This window comes from Protopterus annectens, chromosome 6.part0 (assembly GCF_019279795.1).
Source record: "Protopterus annectens isolate FY-2018-M chromosome 6.part0, PAN1.0, whole genome shotgun sequence".
NCBI classification, from domain to species: Eukaryota; Metazoa; Chordata; order Ceratodontiformes; family Protopteridae; genus Protopterus; species Protopterus annectens.
Genome location: NC_056737.1, coordinates 1,873,192,610 through 1,873,211,665, shown reverse-complemented (window position 1 = coordinate 1,873,211,665; position 19,056 = coordinate 1,873,192,610).

Here is a 19,056-nt window from a genome sequence, read left to right as displayed (position 1 = left end):
GAAGTCAGTGTTCCACTCTACTCATCAGTCATAAAACCCATCATAGAGTACAATGGCCCTTTTGGTATGTACCTCAGAAGACATCTACAGCAACTGTAGATGCCAGGCACATACCTCACAAAGAGTATTACCAGACTCAAACAGATGCCCTATGCAGACTGTCTTACAAAACCACAGCTATACTGTGTTGCATACCGCCTACCCAGAGGCAACCTCTGCCTACCATACAAAGCTATGACAAACCCACAGGTGTTGGACATGCTCCATGTCAACAGATCAAAATCCCTACAAGCTACACACTGTACTGATCTAAATCTTGTAACATCAAAAAGCAGAACATGCTGGAGTGGTACATTCTCATCTCAGACACATACCATACTCTGGAACTAACTACCTATCAATAGCAAAGAAATGTCCTCATTAGCAGTCGTCATGAATAATCATGATGAATGGATGTGAGATAGGAAATACAACCCAGGAATCTCCTCTGTGGCTCTGCATGACAGGGGCACATGAACTTAAATTACATGGGTATTGAAGGGCAGGGTACCGTATGGCTAGGCTTCTATAGGTCCTATGGCTAAAAGCCTATTAGCTACCTAGGACCAGATACACACACGCATGTACATGTTGCATTAATTGCTATGTGAGGCTGACTGAGTGTGATGGTGAATGTGTAGGTGAATGTGTCAACGTTGTGTATATGTGTGATAGCCTAGTGGGAAATTGTTTATATCATGGTATGTAGTGTTCTAGCTCTGATCCCCACAAAATATATGTATACTATTGCTAGGCAGGAAAAGCAGTATGGCATACGGTGTGACGTAGTCCCATGGTGTTGACTGGAGTATGCCATTGTAGGCTAAAGCAGTACATATATGCTTATTGATTGTTAACACTAGTGAATACAAATCCAGTATGAACTGTAGTACTACCTGAAGCTGTAGGCCTAAACAGCACAGTATGGTGTATATCCACATTGCTTGGAAACACTGTTTTGTTTGTTACCTGTAGTCCCCACACATTACACACCTCAGGCATAAGGTTTTGTAAGTGCTGACAAACAGTACTGTATGGTACACAGGTAAAGCTCATCTGGGTTGCCATACCTTTGTGTCTTGTAGGTATGTATGATGTGTGTGTGGGTATGCCTGTAACATGGCCTCAGTCGTATGTGTTTTACAGGATATAAGTGCATATCTAGCAACATGTATAGTGTAGTACAGCAGTATGCCACCTATATTGATGAATGTGCACATATGTTACTTAGGGGCTTGCTATCAACATGTAGTGTGGTTTACTGGTAGTACCACAACTGTACTTCACAATCATTTCAATGGATGACATATGTCTTCATATATACCTCCTTTGGCTAGGTGGTGCATTGTGTCACATACAGTGTGCCATGTACTGTTGTATAGTCTTACATACTGGTTTTACTTTGTTGCTGTGCAGAACATGGTTTAATATATAGAACGTGCCAGGCACTGTCAGGCTGTTGTGGGCTGAGCACTGATATGTGGTATTAAAAGTGTGTATCTACTGACAGCCAATAGGTTGTTATATATGGCATTTCATTGATATCTGTACTTTAGAATGTTGTGTGCCACTGACTTGCTCACAATTATTGTTTTATTGTCTTCCAGGGACATGTCTCACCATCGCAACCCTGCATATTCCCCTGAAGAGGAGGAAATCATAATATCCACCCTAGTACAACATCACACCCTGCTGTTCTCCAGAACCAGCCAGGACAAGCATGAGTACACTGCACTGTGGCAAGATGTTGTCCGTCAGGTTAATGACGTAGGCATGCATAACCGGACTTATGAGCAGGTACACCATCACTGCAGTGATTTAATTAAACATGTCCGGCAGCATGCCTCCGATGTCCGCAGACAACAGCTTGCCACAGGTGGTGGTGCAGCATTACATCTGCCCCTCACCAGAGTGGAAGAGGTGCTCCTCAGCATGGTGGCTCCTGGCCAACCACTACAACAGACATGTGTCATCATGGAAGCCGGAGTCACCCAGCAAGTTGACTCGGAGCGTGCAGGTAACATGGCATATCTGTAGACTACTGTTAGCTCAATTGTTAGAACATGCATATGTCAGATGTGTACTGTGTATTTAGAAGATGTGGAGCCTGGTGTTGTGCAATACTGATAATTTGGAACATAATCTGTATGCCTGTGACTGTCATCCGTTGTACTACTGTAAAATTGCAAACTCACAGCAGCAATGCCATAGTTGTTGACACTGACAAACTGTCTCATATCCTTGTAGGTCCCGCTGGTGTGACAGCAAGACAGCAGACCCATGCTGGTGAGTGTTCTGCATTTAATATAGCAAATAACATGTGCATGTCATAGGTGAGTTGCAGGCCATATGCACATGTAAAACACCTACACATAATGCATGCTCTGCATGTTTTCTGTGGGACTATGCACATTTCAGTAACACGAGTAGCTGCCTCAAACACATGCAATACACAGAGCATACCAAACAATTGTGGTACACTGTAGTGGACATTGTATAGGCAGAGTCAATACACATGCACACAACATACACCACTTTGTCATATGCAGTACGTGTTAATATGATATACATGGTGTCTTTAGACACCTGCTGTAAGGTCAGACTCCAGTATCCCAAATGTCATCCACACAGCACACATACTATACCTGAGGGATAGAGGCCTATCATGGGGCGGTGCGACACTCTTCAACACACAACACATTTATGTTAGGCAATGCTCCCTATTGAACACCTTACATACCCATGTAACAACTGCCTGTGAAATGGTTAATGCAGCCACAGTGCTGCAGTTCAGGTACAGCAAGATAGTTGCCAGTGTGGCACACATTAGTGGCCTTCAGTGACCACATGATGCTGCCTGATGAGGGCTCATGGTACTACACTACATCCAGTTACAGTAACTACAGTACTACACATAGCATTCATTGCTATACACCTGACAGTTGTGTGCATCCAGCCATAGTATGTATACCTGTGAGTGATGGTGCACAGGACATTGAAAAGCATTTAATACTTGCACAACAATGTTGTGTCCGTCTACACATTGTATTCCAGGATGAGGCCAATCATTGAACAACACACATGCATCAAAGACATATATACTGTTATTAACAAGGACTCTCTACACTCACACTGCATGGTGTTGAGCAACACACGTCCTGCATGCTGACATGTGTGATAGGACTCTTTGGCTTGTGATACTGTACTTCACCATCAACCACTAATGAGTATGTTCTGGATTGCTGTTGGTGTGTGTGCATGTGTGTGTGTGTGTGTGTGTGTGTGTGTGTGTGTGTGTGTGTGTGTGTGTGTCTGTGTGTCTACTTTAGTGAGTAGTGTATTTGTGTTCATGTGTTCATGTGTGCATGTGTTCAAATGTTCATGTGTGCATGTGTGCATGTGTGTATGTGTTCATGTGTTCATGTGTGCATGCGTGCATGTGTTCATGTGTGCATGTGTGCATGTGCACATGTGTTCATGTGTGCAAGTGTTCATGTGTGCATGTGTGCATGTGTGCATGTGTTCATGTGAGCATGTGTGCATGTGTTCATGTGTTCATGTGTGCATGTATGCATGTGTGCTAACATCATGTACAGATTGTAAAGTGTGTTTCCTGTCTTCCTCTCACAGGTGCTGAGGTTGTGTTGGTTGAGTGCAGCAGGGAGCCTGAAGGCACTGCCACAAATATTGGAAATGATGATACATGTGTTGTGGCACAGGCAGGTTTGACAGGGTCTGCCATTGGGCCTTCAATCAACAGTACACAGCTTTCCACCCTATCTATGTGCACATTCATACTGCCAATACATCCCTCATCACCAATGGCCTTAGCTGAGGGACAGCATACAGTAGGCATTGACCAGGATAGTGTGGTATCTATGACAAATGCATCCCCTCACAGCAGCCATACCCAGATTCCTGAAATGGTACCACATAGGCAGATGTCCAGTGGTTCTCGTGGGAGCACTGCTGGTCGTAATGCCCCTGGCAGACGTGCCTCCACAGGTCTTACAACCTCAGGTATGTTCCGGGCTGTAATGCAGGCACAGGCACGTATGGAATGGTACACCAGACAGGGACTAAGGGCGCAGAAGGCCCATAACACTGCTATCAGTGACAGTATCTGTGACCTTGCCAGTGCCGTCCATAATTATACCAAGGTCATTGATAGACGTTGGGGGGAGACATTAGATATCCTCCGCAATGTCATGTCCATGTGCCAGGACAGTGCAGGATGTCTGAGACATCGACGTGGACGTATGCCAGCAACATCATCAGCTGGCAGTCATTGCGGACGACACACAAGTCACAGCTGCTCCTGTAGTGGCAGTACCAGCCCCAGCAATGTTGGGGCAGGGCTGTCAATAGACCGTCATAGAAGACCATGTGCACATGACTCTGGCCAGTCCCAGCAGGGACATAGGTCCAGTCGACATCCCTCTGCCTCTGATGATAGTACCCAATCTGGCTTAGTACCCGATACTCTCCGTGGCACCTCTGCCAGGCACAGGTACTGTGTCCGTGGCCAGAGACAGTGATCTGTACAGCCTGGCAGGTACAGTCTGTGGCTGTCCCACAACCTCCCGTATATGGCAGCCACATGGTGGAACTTTGTGCATGCAGACACACACACATAAACCAAACACCTAGGGCTAACACATACACACACACACATTACATCAACATTGACCCATGCTGTACTGTTGTCCCTCACACACACACACACACACACACACACACACACACACACACACACACACACACACACACATATACATGTCGATTTGATGGGTCAATGTTGGGCTCTGGCAAACCAACAACACACCCTGTGCATATGATGAAACTGTGCCACCTCCTGTCATCTGTAACACTGATGTAGGAACAGGCTAACATGGTGCTGATGCACAGGGTGACTTTATAGCAGTGTAGCAATGTTAGCATGTTGTCAACAGTAAAGTGTAATGATATCCTTGTAGGTATATCTGAGCAGGCATGATGCATTAAAGCTTTGATTATAAATGTAGCATTGTTTACACCAGTGTTAATTCCAAAAATGTATTGTCCAGCCATGTGCCACTTGGCTGATGTGTGTAGTTTTGGCAGCATGTGTTGGTGAGTGGACAGTACGTGTGTGATATGTACAGTACAGATTTGCAGGTGTACATTTGTGAACATGGTGGAGGTGCACTGTCTGCATGTATGTGCATAGTGGGCACATGGGAAGGGTGACATGCCCTGTATTACACAGTGTTAACACTTCATAGTTTCTATTGGTGGCCAGTATGCATTTTACTATACATATGTTACAACTTGGGTACACATGTGTATGACATGGTTTGACACTATGCTGTGGGTGATATTATCTGTCATTGGTTTACATTCTGGTAGTATACACAACCTCAACAGCCTGATTATAACCAATCATTAGATGATGTCTTGACAACTGACACACAGATGTAGGAAACTCAGTAGCATTAGGATCCTTCCGGTACTATACTATACCAGTAACCAGTGGTATTGACCGCCACCCATTCCTGGGACCACTCCTGTTTGGCATATAGCCCTCTTAGGTACAAGCAAACACACTAGGGATATGTCCGTCCACATCTGGAAATGCATACAGTGGCCTACAATGCAGTCTCCGGATGAGACACTTATCCTCCACAAGAGTATCATACAGACAGATACCTGTTGTCCTACCCATGCTGTAAAGCTATAAACCAACTATAGCATAGTCATCCACATTTACTAAACATAGTATCCCGACAGTACCACATAGGTAGTAGCCCCCAACATGTAGAACGGGTACCGATGTGTACATACAGCCAAGTGTTATGTCATCTGTCCTTTGGTATTCACATTTCCAAAGGTATTCTGAAGTCCCTTGGTGTATCACAAGCAATAAGGGGTCTGTATGCATATCCACAAAGTTCTTGTACACCTATAATGAAGGTCCAATATTGACAGAATTTGTTGTGTTTGAACATGTCTGACATATACCCCAGACATGAACCCTCACTCACACTATTCTATAGAAACTGTCATGGGTGTGTGTGACACAGATGACCTAGGCCACAGATCACTACGGTGGCTGGCCTTGTCACAAACATACATATGTGACCTAAGGTCTGAGAAGCAGTAGCACAATCTGTCAATGGTAACAGATGTATTCATGTAGAAAGCAGGCTTCACACCTATGAACTAATTGAGGTCACATGTACATATATGTATTTGCCACACAGATACCTGAAGTGTACAATGCACATACTGTTGTTATACTGATATGGCATACAGTAGTAAAAGCAGAACCGACAACACATTGACCAACAGTGTCACACACACATATTCAGCAATTGCAGGATTCAAACCCCTACCTAACTATGTTATGATACTAGAAAGATACGCATTAATACAATGTGCTATATGCTTTAATGGGAGAATTCATTTCCACTGCTATATTTGTAGGATGCTGACATCATCAGACTTGCCAAAGAGGAATATAACACTTTTAAGGTGTTTTCCTAGTCTCCAAAAAGGGCACTCCTCTCAAAGGAAATCACACAGAAACATACCCCCCACACAAACAGCAATTGCAGGATTCAAACCCCTATCTAACTATGTTATGATACTAGAGAATTATGCATTAACACGACACACTATTTGCTTTACTGGGTGTTTTTATTTCTCCTGCTATATTTGTAGGATGCTGACATCATCTGACTAGACATGGTAATGTGTGTGCACTTTGTTTTATGCAATCCCAGGACTGAGCCATGGAGGACAGTAGGTGTTACCAGCTTGAACAGGACTCCACAATTCTTACCTTGTGTGATCTATCTGTGGCCGAGTTGCCAATCCATCAGATGACAATACATATTTATGCACAGGTTGTTGATTTTGTGGATATGACATGTGTCTGGGATGTTTTAAAAGGGCTATTCAAAGTCTATGTGGGATGTGTGTAGCTCATTTTACTGATGTATGTCCTGGGTGGCTGCCTTGCAAACAGTCTAGCAGGTTTGGGAACCATGATCTGCCCATGACCAAACCAAAGTTGGTAGGGTTGTGTGTTTGTAAGCTTCCAATAGCTCTGTTTATGACTTCAGTCATGATGGACTCCATGGCCTTGCAGATCAGACTTCATAGGCTTATAAGACTATAGTTCCCATGGTCTGTTGTGCACCAATACTTGTGTAGTGTGCCATATGTTGCTGTAACCCATTCAACAGTTTCATATCCTGTAGAGAGGATGAGGCTCAACAGACTGTTCAGGTGCAGGGTCTGTTTTTTCTGCAGTTCACTTATGACACATATAGGGAAACAGTGTAATCCAATTGATGCCATGTTTTCAGCTTTGGAAGGAGCTGTTTACCCATTCTACATGTGATATCTCTTGGTATGATGATAGGGCCTTTTGTCAGTGAGAGGTGGGTATGTATGTATGGGCCTGTCTGACAGGATGTTGGTATTGTCAGTCATTTACAGTTGGCCCTGACTAAGGACATATATAAGTGTACATTGCTATTTATGACATAGCTGAAGGAAGTGTCATGGTTCTGTATGGACTCCTTCACAGATAATCTTTCCATAACCTGGATTGGATAATGTTTGGAGTGCACATTGTTTATTGATGATACTGATTTCAGGTTTTTTATCTTCTTTGCTTTTCCACTTTCTATGAACAACCTAAGTATCTGTAGTACATATTTGATTATGAGAGGGTTCCAATATATTATATATGTATCTGTTGTCATATAACTGTGTGCACAAGGCAGGATTGGTGAATATTGAGAGGTTCCTGGGTTAACACATGCAACTGCCAGATATGTGTGGCCCACTGCTCTACTCAGAACTGGACTAAGTGTGTGAGCATGCCCAGTTTGGCCTTTCAGTATGTTGTTGCCTGACATTTGCCTCATTTATTCAATTGTGTGGGCATGCCCAGTGTGACCTTTCAGTATGTTGCTGTCTGAAGTCCACTACATTTGTTGACATGTGTGAACACGCCCAATATTAACATTTATACTATATGTGTGTTGAAAATCAAGTTGTATTTTTACTGCAGGGCTCACCTTTGTGTCATAACTCTACAGGGATTATGCTGTGCCTGCAGGGTTTCCATGAGACACTTTTCATAGACTTATCAACATTCCTTCATACAGGCTGCCCAGTGAAGTACTGTCATGGTTTAGTGGTTCAGTACTGTGACTATAGTGCACAGTATCCTGGGTTCGAGGACTGTCACTGCTTTATATTTTCATACTGGGCAGACTAGACTGCTTAAGGACCAATAAAGCAAATATGAGGATGTTTACCTGCTTTTGCTCAACTATGCCCAACTTTGACCTTTGAACTTGCCCAACATTGCTCAACATTAACCAACATTGCTGGACGTTGCCCAATAGTGCTCAACATTGCCCAAAGTTGTGCTACTTTGTGTGTGCAATTTTGTTTACATATACTAAGTAGTGGTAAAAGCTGTTTAGCACTGCTTTATATTGCTTAAAACATGGCAATCATGCCTCAGGTGGTGCTTCAGGGCTGCCTATGTCGGATGCACATAGTACACTCTCTATACATGTTTGAAAACAGGTAGTGTCAAGTTAGGCATCCCTTTTACTATATGTGTGAGTCAGAGAGAGGTATAATTTCCAGGGTTCCTACTGAGCCAGTGTATGTGCTATGCGTTGCCTCTTTGCCAAGGCCAAAGCATACTGGGCATGCCTCCTTCTGCCTACCGGGGCAGGCTCAGGTTGTTCCTCCTCTGAGTCATGCTCTGCCTGTGATGGCCTTGGCAATGGTGGGGGGCTGTTTGGCCCGGCCCTATGCTGCTCCTTCTGCAGCTGTTTTCACAGGATCATATTATGTAGCATAGCACATACCATGACTATTTGGGTACATGTAGTTGGTGAGTACTGGCTCCACCAGATGTGTCCAGGCACCAGAACCGTGACTTGAGCAGCCCAAACACACGCTCGATTACATTTTGTGTTTGTGCGTGTGCCTCATTATGGTGTTCCTGTTCAGGTGTGTGTGCATTTCTGATGGGTATTATCAGCCACGGCTCCAGTGCATATCCAGTATCCCCCACTAGGTGACCATGAGGGATGTCCCCATTGGCAAATGTCTGGTACAGCTGTGTCAGATGCTAGATATGGGAATCATGGTAGCTTCCAGGACAGTCAGCACACACATTCATTATTATGCCCTGGGCATCACACATGACCTGGCAGTTGATGGAGGGGAAGCCCTTGCGGTTAAAGTAGGTCCTACCCCGCTCACCAGCTGGTGCTTTGATGTGTATGTGCGTGCAGTCTTTTGCACCCACTACCTCAGGGTATTCCGCTATTTGCTGGAAAAGATGCATATTGCTGGCCAATCCCTCATGGGAATTTGGGAAATATACATGATCACTGGCATGTGCTGACATTGCATTCAGGAACTGGTGCAGTACCCTGGATGCTGATGCCTGTGAAATCCCCATCATATCATATCATCAGTTGGTCTCTGGAAGGTACCTGTTGCTAGTATTCTTAGGCCAACACATACCTTGGTTTTCACTGGGATGGGTTCCCCGCTGTTTGTTCTGTGTGTGAGGCGTGGCCTGCACAGCTCAACAATTTGCTGCATGAGGTTTCTGTCCACTCTATAGCACTCTACTATCTCCAGCTCATGTAGCCCCTGGTAGGTTACCCTGGGTCTGTACACTCTTCTCCATCTCCTCACTGTGGGTTGCTCAGCAGCATTCGCATTGTCACCACCCTCAGCATGTTGCATATGTCACCTTATAACAGCAATGGCAGCCCCTAACATTTCTTTGTCTCAGTAAAGCTTTTTAAGTTTTCACTTCTCTTAGTTTACTGCAGTGTTGCAGTGTCTCTGAGGAAAACATAGTGGAAAATTGTTTGCAGAGTTTTAAGTTCTGGGCTGGGCTAGTGTACTGCCTGTGTAATTGCCTGATTCTGATTTTTTTCACCTGCTAGCTTTGCTAGTTCTCCTTGGTTAACTTCCTACTATTTGTTGTGCTTCCTTTTCCCTTTCTGTTTCCACAGGAGGCAGCACCGCGCAGACAAGCGCAAACATGAGCACACCAGCTCACACGCGCGTACACATGCTTACACAGCCTAACACTTGCTGACTCCTGCTTGAACGCGCGCACACAGGCGCAAATGCGCTTACACAAATTTCAACAACCTTACACATGCTTACTCCGGCTTAAACGCGCGCACTCACGCGCACACAGTCTTACTCTGATTTACAGGCGTGCACCCATGTCCAAACACGTTGCAGGCACTTCTACAAGAAACTTTAGTGTTATCCATGGCATACACCTTCAATTTCTTGGCTTTAGCTAGGATACCTGTTGACATGACTCTTCCAGTGATGAGTAACTGACAGCAAACACATGCCACTCTGCTCCAGTGAGCTTACATTCTTTCATACATACCCCCCTTCATGATGTCACCTATCTTCTACTCTGATACTCCCCTTATCCTACTCTTACACTCCACGGACTTTGCTCATATGCCATGTAAAATTGGGATTCACTATCCTTACCCTCATTTGCATAGGATTGCCTACTAATGCTTGGTTACATCTCTTAGACTGAGCTTCCTCCCTTAGCAACCTCTGCTCAGTAGCCATGTTGTCTTCAGCCTGCCATTCACTTGCATGGCAGTTGAATATTTAGAATAAAATCCCTATTTGTGGCTTTTATTTATTTTTTTCATGGTTTTTAAGAGTGCAGCACTTTTGTGCAGTGCTGCGCTACGCTTAAACTTCGGAGATCGAGGTAAAAAAAAATATTTTTTTTTATTTTGCAACGGGAAGAATTGCCAGTGGCCATATATTTGGCCATTGGCATGCTTCCTCAACTGAATGCATCCTTTATTTTGAGATGTCACAGCTCCGTTTTGCTATTTGCAGAACGGTACTCAGTTGACAATGGAGTACATTTCTGCAAATAACATTACTCTTACTCGGACAGGTTAGGGTTTCCTGAATCGCAAATTTACCTCATTTGCATAGCTTTCATCAGCAAATGAGTTAATTTGCATAACCTAACCCTGTCCGTGTAAGAGTCGTTTTAGGAGCTCTCTTGCACACCCCTGCCAGCTGTTCCTGGATCGCTCAGCAGACATGCTGGCTGCATGGAGTCTTACTCTACTCTTAGACTCCGTGCAAGCCTTCGTGAATCCGGCCCATTATTTGACATGCAGACTTAAACAGTAAATAACAACAAACATTCTGTCAGGCCCAGTCATAAAAAAATTAAGTTAAGCCTCTGATGTGTAATATCTTTATGGGGCTGATATCTCTAAGATAAGCTTCCAACTAGTCTATATATGACCAGTAAATAACAAAGAAGAAATTTAACCATCAGTGTCTATTTTTACCTGCAGCTTACCACAAAATGGTTGAGTGAAAGCTTCATATTTTATTTAGTAAAAATACTTTAACAAAGTGCTTGAACTTTGCTTTTCTAGACTATAATAAGCTTGTTGCACTAGATCAAGGGATGGTCATCCCTGTTTTAGAGTGAGAGTACTCTTGTAAGCAGGAGTATTAGCAGCATTTTTAAGGTTTCAACAAAAAATTAAGAACACAGTGCCAAAACTTTAGAAAGCATTGAATGAAGTCTTTGTAACTGTGTCAACCTTGCAAGGGCCTAAGGGTGTCACCTGTTTTGTGGAGCAAATTTTTAAGCACCCTTCTTCCTATGCTCCCTACTGTGGTGACCTAAAATTTTGATGACCCTTCAGAGGCTGACAGTAGAATACATGCATCTGAATTACACCATACCTCTGGATAACAAGTGGATGCCAGCTCCTAGGTTCCCAGGTACCCAGAGATGGTCATCTTGTTTTTCATGCCCTAGAATCTAATCACTATCACTTAATATTCTGGCAACTTTTTTATTCAGAGACTAGACATGCTTATGAAAAATGTACTTTCATTTTTCACAGAGCAAACTCTGAGTTACTGAACCTGAATTGCCTAGAAGTTGGGTAGAACTGAAGAGAGTGGTGCATCCTTCATGTGTAAGCTGCCTCAGTGCCAGGTGTACTTGATCATTAGCACTTCTCATAAATGTATAAGATGGTATAGCAGATGATTAATATTCCTCTTACCAACCTGGAGAACCTTTTACTTTTTGGACAGATCCTCTCACTAAGATGAAGGTTGCCTTCTCCAAATCTACCATCTGAGTAAGATGGTGGTAGGGTGGATGACAAAGCCCACTCAACAAAAATGTGTAACTCCATTGTTATGACTATAATAATGAGTCTTTGTCTTCATGCTCCCCTATGAAGGATACATCTTTGGTGGAACCCTTACTTTAAAGCTGGAGCATTATAATTGGTTGGGTCCAAGGGGCGTTCAGTTATCTGCACTAAGTGGGTATCATGGATCCCGAGAAGATGGCCATTCCTCCAACAACAGAGATGTTTCAGGAATAATATGAGAGTGCAACATTAGAAACTAAAACACAGGGTCCACTGAGCATACCTTCAAAATGAAAATGTAAAGGAGAAATTCAAACCTTTACATTGAATCCAGATGCTCTCATGGCTCTGTTCACATTAGATGCAGTAAGGGGATCAAAACTGGTGGCAGGTGGTTTTTGGTTAGAAGGTTTACACTTCTGCCTCTCTGGGTTTGACAACCGCTAAATACGGGTCAAATGCACAAGACAATGTTATAGAACAAATTTAAATGATGTTTGAGGAGATCACAGATGCAACCTTAAAGCAGAAAATAAGAGAAAAAAGAAAAGTGTTTTAATAAGATAAGCCCGCTACACGCACTGTCCCCTTTTCAGGGGCAATGTGAAAACAATATCTGATTAAAATACTTGCTTGTTTTAACAAAGTAGGCAAGTAGAGGGAGGTTATGGAAATCAAACCAATAACTATGACAGAGTCTAGTGCTAGCTGCACATAGATTTAAATATTTCTAAACTTTTGCAAACTGACTTAAAATGTATTAGTTAAGTACACAATTCAGTGTGAGTATGCCATCACAGACACAGTGTTGGTTGCATCAGAAGATTATTGATCAGAATTCATTCTTGTCCATGTAGTTAACCTTTGGTTTTAAACTTTGCTTTTAGACAGAAACTAATTGTTATGCCCTTCCACTACCACAAGTTTTACAAGAAACTTGAAAATAGGGGCAAAAAAACATATACACTGCAAAACAATGTATCCATCACCAAAATATGAAGCAATCTTAATTTCCCTAGTAAGCAGCTGCCTTTTTATCATAAGCAAAGTTGCACTGAGTAATTCAAGCAAAAGAAATCATTTAGAAAAGTGGAGTGTGTCTCACAGTTCTGGCTTGCTTCCTCCCTATTTTTCATTTTCACACCCTTGACCAATCATAACAGATAAAACAACAACTATTGTTTTTCAAAATCAATTGGCTTAAGCTGATAATAAAAATATTTATTAATTTATTTATCAATTAATTAACTGATTAATTAATTGAATGCATTTATCTATTTTTTATTTATTTATTTTTAACATTTTGTTGCCTTGATTAGCTCATTTGGGAAAGCATATTTTCAGAGAGGACCTGGAAACAAAACAAAGTTATATAAAAGACTAAACAATATTTCTGTTTCTGCAGTGTGACACATCCAATGTCATGTAATAAGATGATACAGGAGGATTACTAGAAAATTACAGTAGTATAGCCATCTAACCAAAAGTGTAGAGATAATTCCCTGGATTCACTAATCTTCTGTGTAAGACTAGATTAGTCTTACACGGAAGCACCGGTGTAAGAGTATGACGGCAGTGCGCCATGCATATTAATGAGGGCACACTGCCTCAACTCTAAAGCTTACACGGAGCATGGATGAGTGTAGGGGGCATGTCGAACTGCCAAACAGTCCAAAAATCCACGCCCCTGCAATGAAGAAATGCCACAACTTCCATTGACATGAGCGAGTCCGCTCACATGTGTACAATGTAACACTACACTCCCCCATATGTTAAACAACTTACAAAATAGAAAATAAAAATATTTTTTTTTCTTCCGATATAGCTGCCCGTAGTTGCACAGGTTTGCCTGGGTTTACCCATTGCTTAGCTACAGTTAGCAGCTTAGGCACCACAAGAGGATAATAAGAAAAATATATGCAAATTAAGCAACATAGTGATAGTGCAGTGGTTAGAGCCTTTGCACAAAGAGAAGGCATTCCCAGTTCAAGTCCCACTACTGCACATTCCATTTTCTGTGGGAAGTCTGTATACAAAATATTTCCTGACATTTTTTATGTGTAAGCTTTGTAAAAAGCATAGAAATGTTAAATGTAGTAGTGCATGAATTATATATATATGAAGGTGAAATGTTTATGCATTCTGAGGCATGAGTACCCTATTTTAAGCAATATGAAGCACTGCTAAGCACATTTTACCAGTATTCAGCATATTTAAATACAATTGCGCATAGCTGCGCAGCTAGCTAACCAGCGCATTTTCCGTGTAGCTGCGCAGCGCGCTAAAAAGTGCAACGTTGGGCAACGTTGGGCAAAGTCGGGCAAAGTTGGGCAAAGTTGAGCAAAGTCGGGCAAAGTTGAGCAAAGGGTAAACATGCTCACACTTGCTTTGCTCCTTAACCAGTCAGGTCTGCCCAGCAGGAAAATAAAAAGCAGTGACAGGGCTCGAACTCAGGATACTGTGCACTAAAGTCACAGTACTTAACCACTAAGCCATGACAGCATTTTACAAACATGCACTTTCAACCGAGACATATCTATCAAAGGGATTTTAAACATTGCCAACATCAGCTAAGCAGGCATACCCACAGCTGAGCTTTTTCAAAACTGGCCAATCACAAATAAGTGTGGGAAATGAGGCATTTTTAATCTCCACAGGTGGAAATACGTGCTATAACTGGTTGTAGCTTCCTTCTGCAGTCAGCATGGCTGGTGTGGGTGAAGGCACTCGGTTTAGAGCGCAACGCTGGGGCATCCAGAAGTCCAAAATTATGGTTTGGCTCTTTGTCCACAAACATGAGGAAAGACTCCTACAGGGCCAGTACCAGGGTACCCAATATAAAACAGAGGCCTGGAGCAGTCTTGCCCATGATCTCACCAGTGCCACTGGTGTTCCTTGGACTGGTGAGCAGGTCAGGCACCATCATTCTGACCTGAAGCAGCGTAGGGGTGATGAACTGGACCAGTGGATCCAGGAATCCCGTATGATGCCTAATGCCCCAGTACTGAGTAAGCAGCAATTGTATTAAGTAGTTAAGAATTGCCATGCTTGTCTATACTATTGATAGGTATTTCTCAATATCACTGCATTTATTTCACAGCTGCAGGTGACCGGGCTATTAACCTGCAAGCCTATGAAGATAGGCTGCAAAGGCTGCGTCATGAGGCAGGTTAGTAATTATTCTGCATGTACTGTTATATAAAATAAATGAGAGAGCCTTCAAAAAGTAATTTAACCCAATAAATAAAGGTGTAATGCTCCTTTAATAAATGTATAATTCCTGGAGTGTGTCTTTGTTATTTTCTTTGATATGTTGTTGTACTGTTGCACTCTACAAATAGTACTGTTGTATTAAGCAGTGTCAAGCCACACTTGGGTAAGCCCATATAATGTGGATGAAGGGAGTGCCAGTAGCTTTTATGCATATTTACAGCTCTCAACTGTTGGTTCATGCCCAGCATGTACAGGTTAATCTGGCACATGAGTAGCTTGGTATTGTGTTCCCCAGAAATGTCAGTGTGCTGCCAGAAATGTAGGGAGCTGTTAACATATAACTGATACTTTCACCTGAACATATCTAGATAATTATATGAAAGCAGATCTGTCAGTGTATCATCTTAGCAGTAGTGTGTGTGAGCAATTCTCAAAATATGTTGCAGTAACATCTGCATCTTGGACAGTTTGTATGTAAGATACAGCTCATGTATATAATGATCTAGCAAAATCCAGTTGCCCAATATAAGGACATTGGGTAGTGTAATAATACATGTAAGGGACATATAACTGCAGTTAATAGGAATGTAGTGAAAACTAGAAGGATATATAAGTTGTTAATTGAGCTATCTTTTTCTACCCTACTCTATGTGCATAAAAAATGCAATTCCACACCTCAATCAGTATGTCTAATATCAAAATATTTGTTGGGACATATGTCCTATTGGTTTATAAATATTTGCATTTATTTCTAAGCATGTGCCCTGTTACAATACCATAATATTGGTGGCCTGTTGCCATCAATTAAACCTGCATGCTGTTGTAATGTCCACTATTGTTCTATATATGCATGTGTTATGCTTTCTTTTCAACTGTTGAAAATCTGGTGTGTTATTTTAATGGGAATATTTCTGCATGCTGTTATAACTAATGGGAAATCTGTTGACTGTTACTAACCCATATCTTTATTAAACTCTCCAAAACATAGTTCTTATGGGAAGGCCGGTCCCAGTGGACCCACCTGTCCCACCTCAGTTGGCCATGGCACCCGGCACCAGCAGATCTGATGCCCAGCCTGGGACCTCCTCCTCTGTTGGCCCTGTGCCACCTTCGGGTGGAAGCACTGCAGGGGATGGGGCTTGGCCCCCCCGTGCAAGTGTGGACAGAGGGGCACCTATCACCCTTCGAACGGTCCGGGCTGTGGTGCATAGAAAGATTGAACATTCTATTGCAGAACCTCTATGCCAGCTTGAGGCCCGAGTGGTGCAACTCCTGGGTCAGCCTGCCCCTTCTACACAGCCCCCAGCACAGCCACCCTCTGAGCTGTGAAGGTGCAGTGGTGACTGCCCATGAGTGGAGACCTCAGTCCCACTGTTTCCATCTGGGGGCTCATGGGCTTGCGATTTCCAAACATCCCTCCCCGTCAAAGGTGTTCACCCACCATGTGTCATATACCACCCCTGTATGCATCTTGTTTGTCTTGTCTGTTTACCTCCCCAACCTACCTCCACAAATATACCTACTTCTCTTACCCCACATTCCACTCTCACCTGAAAAAAAAAGGGCAACCTGCTCCCAAAAAAAAAAAAATTACGTCCCATACATAGCTGCCCATTTTGCACACATGTCCACTGGACACATGAAATGCTATTTTATTGGCATTACAACATACTTTGTTGTCCTCACCCCTCTCTCAGGGGGTGAAGGGTTCATATCTACCTCCAAATTTATTGCATATGCACAGCTGTTGCTGTTGAAGAAATGGGCAGCTATGGACCTTCCCTACACCTGTCCTTCACATCCCGAGCTATTTTCCATACTGTCTTTCCCTTTTAGTGCCCCTTTTTCACCACTTTCCTATCTCCCCATTTTTCTTTTCTTTCAAAGAAATTAGCGCGGGGTGAGCAGGAGTAAGCACTATTAAATAGTAGTTAGCTGGTTTGTGTGGGTTTGCGCTTGTTTGTGCTTAGCTAAGCAATGCGCGGCATTGTGCAAACCCACTTACAACTGCTTAAAAGTGCCTTAGTCACTCTGTATGTGAGGGCCCTTGTTCTGCTCAGGAACAAAATAAAACACCTCTGTAATTCTTGAACCCCGGATCTTGCACACACTACACAACATGAAGTACCACTAAGCCACAGTAGATATACATCAAGTTGGTGCTTAAATAATTATATCATGCATCAGAATGAGTGAATGTAAAGGAAAATTTGGGATAGCATACCACACAACTTGTTTTGTGGATGTTAACCAGCAGTTGTTGTGGGATTATATTACATGACTGTGATAAGAGAAGCAGCCATTCTAGCAGGAAATAATGTTACACCATCACCTTACAACCCCACAAAGTATCACAGCAGGACACTCACTGAGATATCTGTTTAGGGCAGAAGCCATACCTCTCAACTGTCCCTAATTTGCAGGGACATCCCTGATTTTGACCCAAATTTTAGCTCTGTCCCTCTGAATCCCTCCTAAAACTACTGACTTTGGGCAGAAAGGTGATGAATTACACTTAATGAATAATGACAATAATTAATAGTTATACACTTCTTTTACTTCAGAAAAGGTGTATTAATTCATATGCTCTGATTCTCTCAATGTTTCAACTTAATGGCACTAATATTTTAAAGGTGTCCCTGATTGTCCCAGAGTTTTTCTTGACTTTTCCCTGATTCTGTTCAAATATGCACCTGATTGGTTGAGAGGTCTGGCAGAGGAAGAAACACAGAGGCATATTAGCCTTTCTGCTGTTACACACTGTGCAAATAGCTTTGGAAGGAGTTTTGGAAGCATGCCCTTATGTAGGAATAAACACTGAAATACAAATGGATGTAGCCATGTACTGGTAGCTACCAACTGTAAGAATATCATTGCTCTATTGCTGAAAAGTCCTGTGTGGTGCACAACAAAAAATAACAGGCTATTCTCCGGCTATCATGTGGATAGGTCCACAGTTGGGAGTTATGCAGACAGACTACATGCCTTGGTAAACTAACATGTACACAGCAACCCTGTAAGTCCAGCCAAAATAAATCCACACAATACTACTTACGCTCTCTGTACTTCTGCAACCCTACCCAAATGTAGAATATACCTGTGTGTGCAGGTTCCACCAAGGATGTAGTTAAGCATATTCACTGTACTGAAATGTGTCCATTTTTTCTGAGCAGCTCGTGCTAATGTCAACACTAAAAAAGAACAAAATGTTTAGAACTGTGTAAATGAATATTCACAGTATAGCAGTTCACAAACAATTCTTGTGCCAATGGAATACATCTCTATAACTAGCTTTGTATTGCAATTAATTGTAACAGTTGGAAAGAAAGTACATCTTTCCATGTATCTTGGGGTAGCATTTTGAGGGGTGAATACATTTCTACACTGACAAGTGGGTACTGGAAGCAGCAACATTAGGTCTGAGTACAAAATGTAAATCTCTGGCTACACCCCTGGCTTCTGCTTTAAGAACTATACCAACTTTCTTTCTTAAACAATGATGTCCACACCAAACAAGGATGATCTCCATCTTGGAAAGCTGAAAGGGCCACGCCTACATGAGTCAGCAATTTATAGT